The 14,028-nt window shown below is 43.1% G+C and overlaps 1 long non-coding RNA gene across 1 annotated transcript; it reads left to right on the forward strand.

The window, feature by feature from the left end:
* The first annotated feature begins 307 nt into the window (after positions 1-307).
* LOC147970744 (uncharacterized) lies at positions 308-4,151 on the forward strand. The gene is made up of 3 exons (XR_015604265.1): positions 308-639; positions 2,077-2,151; positions 3,464-4,151. It is a non-coding gene; the product is annotated as an uncharacterized LOC147970744 (long non-coding RNA).
* The last annotated feature ends 9,877 nt before the right edge of the window (positions 4,152-14,028 follow it).

Raw genomic sequence — 14,028 nt, forward strand, 5'->3', positions numbered from 1 at the left:
AATTTAGGTACAACCTTTATGATTTATAAAACTAAAATAAAATGAAACAAAAGGGTAATAATAAATAATAGGAAAAAGACAGCAGTAAACAAAAAGAAAAGACTAAACAGAATTTTTTTAAAAAAAGAGAGAGAGAGAGCACCCCCCGGGCCTGGCCATTCGAACCGGCCAAGCTAAGCCGGCCCACTCCCCCTCCCCGGTCGCTTCCTGTTCCACCGACCGGGTAGGACCATGCGCGCCAGTCGCCGTCCAGCCACCTCGCCGGCGACGCCCGACGAGGGGATAAGAGCTGCGCTGGACCTCCCCGCTCGCCAAAATATCTACCACTCCCCCCGCTTGCTCTCTTCTCCCCTCCCTGGTCCTCTCCGCCTCACCCCCCCTCGCCAGATCCATCCCCGCCGAGCGCCGCCATGGGCTCGCTCCGGTGAAGCTCGCGACCACCAGCCACTTCTCCCTCACCGTTGCGTCCACAACGACCGCCATCGCCCGCTGCGTCCACTACGGAGAGGAAGACCTGCCGGAAGCCCCACCTTCGCCGGATTCGCGTCGCCCTCGTCCGCTTCGGTCATCGACCATCTCCGTCAACTCCGACCGCCCCGCAGCTACTAATCCGTCACCGGGCCCCCATGCGCCCACACGGTGAGCTCCCGCAACGCGCTCCCCTTTTCCTTCTTTGCCGTAGGCCGCGTCCTGCCTCCCCTATCCGGAGCTGCACCGTCGCGCCCGAGCATGCGCTTGGCCCAGCTCTGGCCGTCCTTGGTCACTCCCACGCGCAACTGGCCCCTCCCCGCGCCCCCATGCATGCTTCTGCTGCCGCCCCTGTTGAACTGTTGCTGCGCGCCCGCCTCGCCGCTGCGTTGGCCGCTGCCGACTACCGCCCGGCCTCGTAGCCACCGTCTGCTACATCGTCCGCCGTGACCCCCGCCATGCCCGCGCGCCTCCGTGTCTGCCCGCCTGCGCGTGGCCTCGCCCCCGTGCGTGCTCCCGCGCGCCCCCTGGTCGCCCTGCCCCTGCGTGCCTGAGCTCCGGCCCTGCACAACGCGCGCCCGCGCCAGTCGCATTGTCCCGCTGCCTACTACCTTTACTGCTGATGCCGCTGAAACTCTGCTGTTGTTACTTGCTTCCTACTGCTGCTTCTTGTTACTACTACGGATGCATAGCTGCTGTCGTCGCTGCTATTCCTTAACTTCTGCCGCTGCGTTCACTGCTCTGCTGCCGCTGCTACAGTAACTGAATGTTACTGTAGCGCTGGCTAGCTTTTGCTATTTCCATCTTCTTAGCTCTCTGGATGGCAACAAAACTATGGTCAAACCAAGTCTAACTTCGTTGAAATTAATTTGTGTTGGGAGTACACATAGCAACCTCCAAATTATTCTATTGGACCAAATTCAAATATGGCATGGATTAAATTCTATAAAAATCGCAAAATGCTTTGTTGGAACAAAAGTAACCCCTAGCTATGTGTGTTGCGTGTGTGTACGCAGCCACGGCTGGCTATGCCACTGGCCGGCCCATGGTTTAATTAGGCTAGGATTAATTAGGGCTAGTTTAGGTAGGATGTAATTTAGTGCTAATTAGTCTATATAAACAATGCCATGTGGCCCCCTAGTTTAAATTAATTTAGCCTAAGTAATCTACACCTATGTCCATGACATGTGGGCCACCACCTCTCCTTTTGACTAGTCACATTGACTTGGTCAATTCGGATTTAAATTAAACACAAAATTCTAGAATATTGATAAAACTTTGGAAAATTATAAAAAATTAACCGTAACTCCGATGGAAAAACTTTGTACATGAAAGTTGCTCAGAACGACGAGACGAATCCAGATACGCGGCCCGTTCGTCCGCCACGCATCCCTAGCATAGGGAACCTGCAACATTTCACCTCCGGTTCATCTGTCCGGAATCGTGAAACACCGGGAATACTTTCCCGGATATTTCCCCTCTTCGCCGGTATCGCCTTTCCCTACGTTAGGTCACCCCTAGCACAACGTATTGCCGCGTCTTGCTTTGTGTTACATTTGATTGCTCTGTTATTTATTGTGTTCCCCCTCCGTTACTCCTTTCCGGTAGACTTCGAGACCGTTGCCGATGTTCGTGTGTTTGACTACATCGAAGATGACCCCTCCTTCTTGCCAGAGCAACCAGGCAAGCCCCCCCTTTGATCACCAAATATCGCCTACTCTTCTTTATACTGCTTGCATTAGAGTAGTGTAGCATGTTACTGCTTTCCGTTATTCCTATCATGATGCATAGCCTGTCCTTGCTACTACTGTTGTTACCATTACCTGCTATCCTACTGCTTAGTATAGGATGCTAGTGTTCCATCAGTGGCCCTACACTCTTGTCCGTCTGCCATGCTATAATACTGGGCCATGATCACTTCGGGAGGTGATCACGGGCATATACGATATACTTTACACAGTTACATTACCTGTGATACTGTTCGGAGATGGGGGCTGAAGGGGCAGGTGGCTCCATCCAGGTAGAGGTGGGCCTGGGTTCCCGACGGCCCCCGACGATTACTTTGAGGCGGAGTGACAGGGCAAGTTGAGACCACCTAGGAGAGAGGTGGGCCTGGCCCTGGTCGATGTTCGCGGATACTTAACACGTTTAACGAGATCTTGGTATTTGATCTGAGTCTGGCTACTGGCCTATACGCACTAACCATCTACGGGGGGACAGTTATGGGCACTCGACGTCGTGGTATCAGCCGAAGCACTTCGTGACACCAGCGACTGAGCGGCGCGCGCCGGGTTGGACCGCGTAACGTGAGTTCCTTTGTAATGGAGGTTGCTAGGTCTACTCTCTGGCCGCGTACGCAACGTGCAGGTGTGCTATGGGCGATGGGCCCAGACCCTTGTGCGCTTAGGTTTAGACCGGCGTGCTGGCCTCTCTGTTGTGCCTAGGTAGGGCTGCGACGTGTTGATCTTCCGTGGCCGGGCATGACCCAGAAAAGTGTGTCCGGCCAAATGGGATCGAGCGTGTTGGGTTATGTGGTGCACCCCTGCAGGGAAGTTAATCTATTCGAATAGCCGTGATCTTCGGTAACAGGACGACTTGGAGTTGTACCTTGACCTTATGACAACTAGAACCGGATACTAAATAAAACACACCCTTCCAAGTGCCAGATACAACCGGTGATCGCTCTCTCACAGGGCGACGAGGGGAGGATCATCGGTTAGGATTATGCTATGCGATGCTACTTGGAGGACTTCAGTCTACTCTCTTCTACATGGTGCAAGATGGAGGTGGCCAGAAGCGTAGTCTTCGACAGGACTAGCTATCCCCCTTATCCCGGCTTTCTGCAGTTCAGTCCACATATAATAGCCTTATTCCAGTTGATACCAATGCATACATATGTAGTGTAGCTCCTTGCTTGCGAGTACTTTGGATGAGTACTCACGGTTGCTTTCTCCTTCTGTTCTCTCTATCCTTTCTACCTGGTTGTCACAACCAGATGCTGGAGCCCAGGAGCCAGACGCCACCGTTGATGACGACTACTACTACTCGGGAGGTGCCTACTACTACGTGCTTCCCGCTGACGACGACCAGGAGTAGTTAGGAGGATCCCAGGCAGGAGGCCTGCGCCTCTTTCGATCTGTATCCCAGTTTGTGCTAGCCTTCTTAAGGCAAACTTGTTTAACTTATGTCTGTACCCAGATATTGTTGCTTCCGCTGACTCGTCTATGATCGAGCTCTTGTATTCGAGCCCTCGAGGCCCCTGGCTTGTAATATGATGCTTGTATGACTTATCTTTTTTTGTAGAGTTGTTTTGTGATATTTTCCCATGAGTCCCTGATCTTGATCGTACACATTTGCATGCATGATTAGTGTACGATTAAATCGGGGGCGTCACAATATACCTACGTACCCCCAAACGATCAGATACGGAGCCAAAACCCTAATTCCACCGCCGTAACTTTCTGTATCCATGAGATCCCATTTGGGGCCTGTTTCGGAGCTCTACCGGAGGGGGCATCCAGGAGGGCTTCTACATCAACACCACATCCTCTCCGATGAAGTGTGAGTAGTTTATCTCAGACCTTCGGGTCAATAGTTATTAGCTAGATGGCATCTTCTCTCTTTTTGGATCTCAATACAATGTTCTCCCCCTCTCATGTGGAGATCTATTCGATGTAATCTTCGTTTTGCGGTGTGTTTGTTGAGGCCGATGAATTGTGGGTTTATGATCAAGATTATCTATGAACAATATTTGAATCTTCTCTGAATTCTTTTATGTATGATTGGTTATCTTTGCAAGTCTCTTCGAATTATCAGTTTGGTTTGGCCTACTAGATTGATCTTTCTTGCAATGGGAGAAGTGCTTAGCTTTAGGTTCAATCTTGCGGTGTCCTTTCCCAGTGACAGTAGGGGCAGCAAGGCACATATTGTATTGTTGCCATCGAGCATAACAAGATGGGGTTTTTATCATATTAAATGAATTTATCCCTCTACATCATGTCATCTTGCTTAAGGCGTAACTCTGTTTTCATGAACTTAATACTCTAGATGCATGCTGGATAGCGGTTGATGAGTGGAGTAATAGTACTAGATGCAGGCAGGAGTCGGTCTACTTGTCTTGCACGTGATGCCAATATACATGATCATACCTAGATATTCTCATAACTATGCTCAATTCTGTCAATTGCTCAACAGTAATTCGTTCACCCACCGTAAGATACTTATGCTCTTGAGAGAAGCCACTAGTGAAACCTATGGCCCCCGGGTCTATCTTCATCATATTAATCTTCCAATACTTAGTTATTTCCTTTGCTTTTTACTTTGCTTTTATTTTACTTTGCATCTTTAACACAAAAATACCAAAAATATTATCTTACCATATCTATCAGATCTCACTCTCGTAAGTGACCGTGAAGGGATTGACAACCCCTTATCGCGTTGGTTACGAGGAGTTATTTGTTTTGTGCAGGTACGAGGGACTCGCGCGCAGCCTCCTACTGGACACCTTGGTTCTTAAAAACTGAGGGAAATACTTACGCTACTTTGTTGCATCATCCTTTCCTCTTCAAGGAAATACAACGCAGTGCTTAAGAGGTAGCAAGAAGAATTTCTGGCGCCGTTGCCTGGGAGGTTCGCGCAAGTCAAGATTTGACTCCCGACAACGAGCCATTTCTGGTGTCGTTGCCGGGGAGTCTACACAAAAGTCAACATACCAAGTACCCATCACAACCCATATCTCCTGCATTACAGTATTTGCCATTTGCCTCTCGTTTTCCTCTCCCCCACTTCACCCTTGTCGTTTTATTCGCCCTCTCTCTATCCTCCCTCTCTTTCTCTATTTGCCTCTTTTTGCCTGCTTGCTTTTTGTTTGCTTGTGTGTTGGATAGCTTGCTTGTCACGATGGCTAAAGATAACACTAAATTGTGTGACTTTACCAATACCAACAACAATGGTTTTATTAGCACTCCGATTGCTCCTCTTACCGATGCTAAATCTTGTGAAATTAATGCCGCTTTGCTGAATCTTGTCATGAAAGATCCGTTTTCCGGCCTTCCTAGTGAAGATGTCGCTACCCATCTAAATAGCTTCGTTGATTTGTGTGATATGCAAAAGAAGAAAGATGTGGATAATGATATTGTTAAGTTGAAGCTATTTCCTTTTTCGCTTAGAGATCGTGCTAAACCTTGGTTTTCGTCTTTGCCTAAAAATAGTATTGATTCGTGGAACAAGTGCAAAGATGCTTTTATCTCTAAGTATTTTCCTCCCGCTAAGATCATCTCCCTTAGAAATGATATTATGAATTTTACACAACTTGATCATGAACATGTTGCACAAACTTGGGAGAGGATGAAATTAATGATACATAATTGCCCTACTCATGGTTTGAATTTGTGGATGATTATACAAAAAATTTATGCCGGATTGAATTTTGCTTCTAGAAATCGTTTAGATTCGGCCGCGAGAGGCACTTTTATGGAAATAACTTTAGGATAAGCTACTAAACTCCTAGATAATATTATGGTTAATTATTATCAATGGCATACGGAAAGATCTACTAATAAAAAGGTGCATGCGATAGAAGAAATTAATGTTTTGAGTGGAAAGATGGATGAACTTATGAAATTATTTTCTAGTAAGAGTGTTTCTTCTAATCCTAATGATATGCCCTTGTCTACTTTGATTGAGAATAATAATGATTCTATGGACGTGAATTTTGTTGGTAGGAACAATTTTGGTAACAACGCGTATAGAGGAAATTTTAATCCTATGCCTTATCCTAGTAATCCCTCTAATAATTATGGTAATTCCTACAACAATTCTTATGGAAATTATAATAAGATGCCCTCTGATTTTGAATCTAATATTAAAGAATTTATTACTTCACAAAAGAATTTCAATGCTTTGATTGAAGAAAAATTGCTTAAGATTGACGAGTTGGCTAGGAACGTTGATAGAATTTCTCTTGATGTCGATTCTTTGAAACTTAGATCTATTCCTCCTAAGCATGATATCAATGATTCTCTCAAAGCCATGAGAATTTCCATTGATGAGTGCAAAGAAAGAACCACTAGGATGCATGCTAAGAAAGATGCCTTTATAAGAGCGTGTTCTAGTTCCTATGAAAATAAAGATGAAGATCTAAAAGTTATTGATGTGTCCCCTATTAAATCTTTGTTTTGAATTATGAATCTTGATAATGATGGGACGGAATATGATCCACCTTTATCTAGAAGGCGTTCCAAAAATTCGGAGTTTTTAGATCTTGATGCTAAATTTGATGAAAGTGGGATTGAAGAAATTAAAACCCTAGATGTTGCTAAACCCACTATTTTGGATTTCAAGGAATTTAATTATGAAAATTTCTCTTTGATTGATTGTATTTCCTTGTTGCAATCCGTGCTAAATTCTCCTCATGCTTATAGTCAAAATAAAGCGTTTACTAAACATATTGTTGATGCCTTGATGCAATCTTATGAAGAAAAACTTGAGTTGGAAGTTTCTATCCCTAGAAAACTTTATGATGAGTGGGAACCAACTATTAAAATTAAGATTAAATATCATGAGTTCTATTATTTATGTGATTTGGGTGCTAGTGTTTCCACGATTCCAAAGACTTTGTGTGATTTGTTAGGTTTCTGTGATTTTGATGATTGCTCTCTAAACTTGCACCTTGCGGATTCCACCATTAAGAAACCAATGGGAAGAATCAATGATGTTCTTATTGTTGCAAATAGGAATTATGTGCCCATAGATTTTATTGTTCTTGACATAGTTTGCAATCCTTCATGTCCTATTATTCTTGGTAGACCTTTCCTTAGAACGAGTGGTGCAATTATTGATATGAAGGAAGGAAATATTAGATTCCAATTTCCGTTAAGGAAAGGCATGGAACACTTTCCTAGAATGAAAATTAAATTACCTTATTAATCTATTATGAGAGCCACTTATGGATTGCCTACCAAAGATGGCGATAGCTAGATCTATCATTGCCAAAACCCCAATTCCACCGCCGTAACTTTCTGTATCCATGAGATCCCATCTTGGGGCCTATTCCGGAGCTCCGCCGGAGGGGGCATCCATCACGGAGGGCTTCTACATCAACACCATAGCCTCTCGGATGAAGTGTAAGTAGTTTATCTCAGACATTCGGGTCCATAGTTATTAGCTAGATGGCTTCTTCTCTCTTTTTGGATCTCAATACAATGTTCTCCCCTCTCTTGTGGAGATCTATTCAATGTAATCTTCTTTTTGCGGTGTGTTTGTTGAGACCGATGAATTGTGGGTTTATGATCAAGATTATCTATGAACAATATTTGAATCTTCTCTGAATTATTTTATGTATGATTGGTTATCTTTGCATGTCTCTTCGAGTTATCAGTTTGGTTTGGCCTACTAGATTGATCTTTCTTGCAATCGGAGAAGTGCTTAGCTTTGGATTCAATCTTGCGGTGTCCTTTCCCAGTGACAGTAGGGGCAGCAAGGCACGTATTGTATTGTTGCCATCAAGGATAACAAGATGGGGTTTTTATCATATTGCAGGAATTTAACCCTCTACATCATGTCATCTTGCTTAAGGCGTTACTCTGTTTTCATGAACTTAATACTCTAGATGGATGCTGGATAGCGGTCGATGAGTGGAGTAATAGTAGTAGATGCAGGCAGGAGTCGGTCTAGTTGTCTCGGATGTGATGCCTATATACATGATCATACCTAGATATTCTCAAAACTATGCTCAATTCTGTCAATTTCTCAATAGTAATTCGTTCACCCACCGTAAAATACTTATGCTCTTGAGAGAAGCCACTAGTGAAACCTGTGGCCCCCGGGTCTATCTTCATCATATTAATCTTCCAATACTTAGTTATTCCCTTTGCATTTTACTTTGCTTTTATTTTACTTTGCATCTTTATCACAAAAATACCAAAAATATTATCTTACCATATCTATTAGATCTCACTCTCATAAGTGACCGTGAAGGGATTGACAACCCCTTATCGCATTGGTTGTGAGGAGTTATTTGTTTTGTGCAAGTACGAGGGACTCGCGCGCAGCCTCCTGCTGGATTGATACCTTGGTTCTCAAAAACTGAGGGAAATACTTACGCTACTTTGCTGCATCATCCTTTCCTCTTCAAGGAAATCCAACGAAGTGCTCAAGAGGTAGCACATATCCATCAGAGTATCCCTAATTTCCTTTGCATTCTCAAGACGGCTGATTTTGTTGAATTCTTCAGGGCACAATCCATTGAAGTGAATATCACAAGCTTGAGCATTGTATTGCAGCATCTTCAACTCTTCTGCGCTAGCCTCACGGTTTGGTTCTCTCCCATCAAAGAATTCACCATGCAAGACAATACACACAATAGCCCAAACGGCGGGGTTATGTCCAAGAATATGCATTTTCATCTTATGCTTCCAACTAGCAAAATTAGTACCATCAAAGTAAGGACCTCTACGGTGGTAATTTCCCTCACTAGACACCATACTCTCCTAGGTTGTGAAACCAAGGCTATGATCACCAAAGCTATGGAAATCAAGGCAAATGGAGACCAAAGCTCTGATACCACTTGTAGGATCGAAAGTATGTCTAGAGGGGGTGATTAGACTACTTGACCAAATAAAAATCTAGCCTTTTCCCTATTTTAAGTCTTGGCAGATTTTAGCACTTAGCACAAACAAGTAATCAACCTACACATGCAATTTTAAGAGTATAGCAGTGGAATGTAAAACAATTGCATATGAAGGTAAAGGGAGGAGTTTGGAGGGAGCAAACACAATGTAGACACGGAGATTTTTGGCGTGGTTCCGATAGGCGGTGCTATCGTGCATCCACGTTGATGGAGACTTCAAACCACGAATGGTAATGGTTGCGTGAGTCCACAGAGGGCTCCACCCATGAAGGGCCCACAAAGAAGCAACCTTGTCTATCCCACCATGGCCATTTCCCACGAAGGACTTGCCTCACTAGGGTAGATCTTCACGAAGTAGGCGATCTCCTTGCCCGTACAAACTCCTTGGTTCAACTCCACAATCTTGACGGAGGCTCCCAAGTGACACCTAGCCAATCTAGGAGACACCACTCTCCAAAAGGTAATAGATGGTGTGTTGATGATGAACTCTTTGATCTTGTGCTTCAAATGATAGTCTCATCAGCACTCAACTCTCTCTCATAGGATTTGTTTGGTAGAAAGATGATTTGAGTGGAAAGCAATTGGAGGAAGTCTAGAGATCAAGATTTATGTGGTTGGATTGGAATATCTTGACCTCAACACAAGTGTAGGTGGTTCTCTCTCAGAAAATGTATGTTGGAAGTGTACGCATATTCTGATGGCTCTCTCCACGAATGAAGAGTGGGTGGAGGGGTATATATAGCCTCCACACAAAATCTAACCGTTACACACAAATCACCAAACTCGGTAGGACCGAATCATATAGCTCGGTCAGACCGATTTAGTTCAAAATGTGAACGTTAGGACTTTCGATGGGACCGATATGTCAACTCGGTGGGACCAGTTCCATTAGGGTTAGGGCATAACGTAATCTCGGTGAGACCGATTACACAAACTCGGTGGGACCGATCGCTCATTTCGGTTGGACCGAAATGTTACGAAGGAAAATAGAGAGTTTGTAATCCCATCTTGGTGAGACCGAGATCCCTATTGGTGAGACCGAAGTGACTAGGGTTTCTGGCAGTAGCTATGTGATACGTCTCCAACGTATCTATAATTTTTGATTGCTCCATGCTATATTATCTACTGTTTTGGACATTATTGGGCTTTATTATCCACTTTTATATTATTTTGGGGACTAACCTATTAACCGGAGGCCCAGCCCAGAATTGTTGTTTTTTGCCTGTTTTAGGGTTTCGAAGAAAAGGAATATCAAACGGAGTCCAAACGAATGAAACCTTCGGGAACGTGATTTTCTCACCGAATACAACTCATGAGACTTGGACCCTACGTCAAGCCAACTAACAGGAGGCCACGAGGTAGGGGCGCGCCTGCCCCCCCCCCCCAGGCGCGCCCTCCACCCTCGTGGGCCCCCTGTTGCTCCACCGACGTACTTCTTCCACCTATATATATCCACGTACCCCAAACGATCAGAACAGGAGCTAAAACCCTAAGTCCACCGCCGTAACTTTCTGTATCCACGAGATCCCATCTTGGGGCCTGTTCCGGAGCTCCGCCGGAGGGGGCATCGATCACTGAGGGCTTCTACATCAACACCATAGCCTCTCTGATGAAGTGCGAGTAGTTTACTTCAGACCCACGGGTCCATAGTTAGTAGCAAGATGGCTTCTTCTCTCTTTTTTGATCTCAATACAATGTTCTCCCCCTCTCTTGTGGAGATCTATTCAATGTAATCTTCTTTGTGCGGTGTGTTTGTTGAGATCGATGAATTGTGGGTTTATGATCAAGTCTATCTATGAATAATATTTGAAACTTCTCTGAATTCTTTTATGTATGATTGGTTATCTTTGCAAGTCTCTATGAATTATCAGTTTGGTTTGGCCTACTAGATTGATCTATCTTGCAATGGGAGAAGTGCTTAGATTTGGGTTCAATCTTGAGGTGTCCTTTCCCGGTAACAGTAAGGGCAGCAAGGCACGTATTGTATTGTTGCCATCGAGGATAACAAGATGGGGTTTTCTTCATATTGCAAGAGTCTATCCCTCTACATCATGTCATCTTGCTCAAGTGAAACCTATGGCCCCCAGGTTTATATTATCATATTAATCTCCTACTACTTAGTTATTTACTTTGACATTTACTTTGCCTTTATTTTACTTTGCATCTTTATCATAAAAATACCAAAAATATTATCTTATCATATCTATTAGATCTCACTCTCGTAAGTGGCCCTATAGGGATTGACAACCCCTATTTGCATTGGTTGCGAGGATTTATTTGTTTTGTGCAGGTGCGAGGGACTTGCGCGTAGCCTCCTACTAGATTGATACCTTGGTTCTCAAAAACCGAGGGAAATACTTACGCTACTTTGCTGCATCATCCCTTCCTCTTTGGGGAAAACCAATGCAGTGCTAAAAGAGGTAGCAAGAAGGATTTCTGGCGCCGTTGCCGGGGAGGTCTACGCAAAAGTCAACATACCAAGTACCCATCACATACCCTTATCTCCCACATTACATTATTTGCCATTTGCCTCTCGTTTTCCTCTCCCCCAATTCACCCTTGCTGTTTTATTCGCCCTCTCTCTCTATCCTCCCTCTCTTTCTCTATTTGCCCCTTTTTGTCCGCTTGCTTTTTGTTTGCTTGTGTGTTAGTTTTCTTGCTTGTCGTTATGGCTAGTTCTTTACCCTCTGCCTCTATGTCTGAAATTTGGGATACTATTGTCGATAATAATTTTGATGCTCCTACTAAAGAACCCACTATATCACGCATAAAAAGATTATGTGTTGGTAGTGGTAATATTATTGGAAAAGGAGTTATTCTAGATTTCTTTACTTGTGCCGGTGCTTTACCTTCTATGGGTAGTTCTATTCTTCCTAGAACTAGTAGTCTTGCGGACGCTATTGCCATGCTTGTAGTTGAACTTGAGAGACAATTCATGCACATGCATCCTTCTATACAAAGGATTTTCCTAGAATTTTCTAATATTGAGCATTCTTCTGTTAAGCATGCCGTTACTATCTTTTTGGCTCATTAGTTTCGATTCATAATAAAAGAGTCCAAAGAAATCTTTGCGCATTATAGGGTGGATGCTTGCCGTCCTCCCATAGAGACTATCCTCTTTGATCAAGAAGAAATAATGCGTTTTCAATCTTTAGACTATGTTGCTTTCAATGAAAATCTTAGAAAAAGGGTTCCTACCAATGTTTTACTTGATAGAATTTCTGAACTTAATGATGATTTGGCTATTCGAAATAGTGAATTGGTATATTCTCTTGAATATATGCTCACAAAGTTCTGTCTAAATAATGCTTATAATGATGAATTGGTTGTGCAATATGAAGGACCAAAGGAAGAACCTATACCTCCCAAGGATAATCTTGGAGACTTTTGTTCCAACAAATTTTGCCCTTTTGATTACTTTTGCTTGCCTCGAAGAAAACTTTCTGCTGAACGTAGAGAATATGAAATGAGTTTTAGCAATCTATCTTATTATTATGCAATACCTAGATCTATCCTTTCTTGTTATGCCTAGCTAGGGGCGTTAAACGATAGCGCTTGTTGGGAGGCAACCCAATTTTATTTTTATTCCTTGATTTTTGATCCTGATTATTAATAAATAAATTATTTAGCCTCTGTTTTGGTTGTGTTTTTTGTGTTTAATTAGTGTTTGTGCCAAGTACAACCGTTGGGAAGACTTGGGGAAAGTCTTGTTGAACTTGCTGTAAAAACAGAAACTTTAGCGCTCACGAGAACTGCTGTCATTTTTATTTGGAAAGTGCTATTTAGTTAATTCTATTTGCAGATGATTAATAGATAAATTCCTCACGTCCAGCAATTTATTTTAGAATTTCTGGGGTTCCAGATCTTGCGCTAGCTACAGATTACTACAGACTGTTCTGTTTTTGACAGATTCTGTTTTGCGTGTGTTGTTTTCTTATTTTGATGAATCTATGGCTAGTAAATTAGTTTATAAACCATAGAGAAGTTGGAATACAGTAGGTATAACACCCATATAAATAAAGAATGAGTTCATTACATTACCTTGAAGTGATCTTTTGTTTTCTTTCGCTAACGGAGCTCACAAGATTTTCTACTTTAAGTTTTGTGTTGTGAAGTTTTCAAGTTTTGGTAAAGATTTAATGGATTATGGAACAAGGAGTGGCAAGAGCCTAAGATTGGGGATGACCATGGCACCCCCAATATAATCTAAGGACACCTAAAAGCCAAAGCTTGGGGATGCCCCGGAAGGCATCCCTCTTTCGTTTACTTCTATCAGTAACTTTACTTGGAGCTATATTTTTATTCACCACATGATATGTGTTTTGCTTGGAGCATCTTGTATGATTTGAGTCTTTGATTATTAGTTTACCACAATCATCCTTTCTGTACACACCTTTTGAGATAGCCGTACATGATTTGGAATTTGTTAGAATACTCTATGTGCTTCGCTTATATCTTTTGAGTTATATAATTTTGCTCGAGTGCTTCACTTGTATCTTTTAGAGCACGGTGGTGGATTTGTTTTATAGAAACTAGTGATCTCTCATGCTTCACTTAGATTATTTTGAGAGTCTTAATAGCATGGTAATTTTCTTAAAATCCTAATCTTCTTGGTATGCAAGATTAATAATAAAACTCTCTTATGAGTGTGTTGAATACTATGAGAAGTTTGATACTTGATAATTGTTTTGAGATATGGAGATGGTGATATTAAAGTCATGCTAGTTGAGTAGTTGTGAATTTGAGAAATACTTGTGTTGAAGCTTGTGATTCCCGTAGCATGCACGTATGGTAAACCGTTATGTGATGAAGTCGGAGCATGATTTATTTATTGGTTGTCTTCCTTATGAGTGGCGGTCGGGGACGAGCGATGGTCTTTTCCTACTAATCTATCCCCCTAGGAGCATGCGCGTAATACTTTGCTTTGATAA

This window comes from Triticum urartu, chromosome 5A (assembly GCF_056163025.1).
Source record: "Triticum urartu cultivar PI428250 chromosome 5A, HENAU_Tu73, whole genome shotgun sequence".
Taxonomy (NCBI): Eukaryota; Viridiplantae; Streptophyta; class Magnoliopsida; order Poales; family Poaceae; genus Triticum; species Triticum urartu.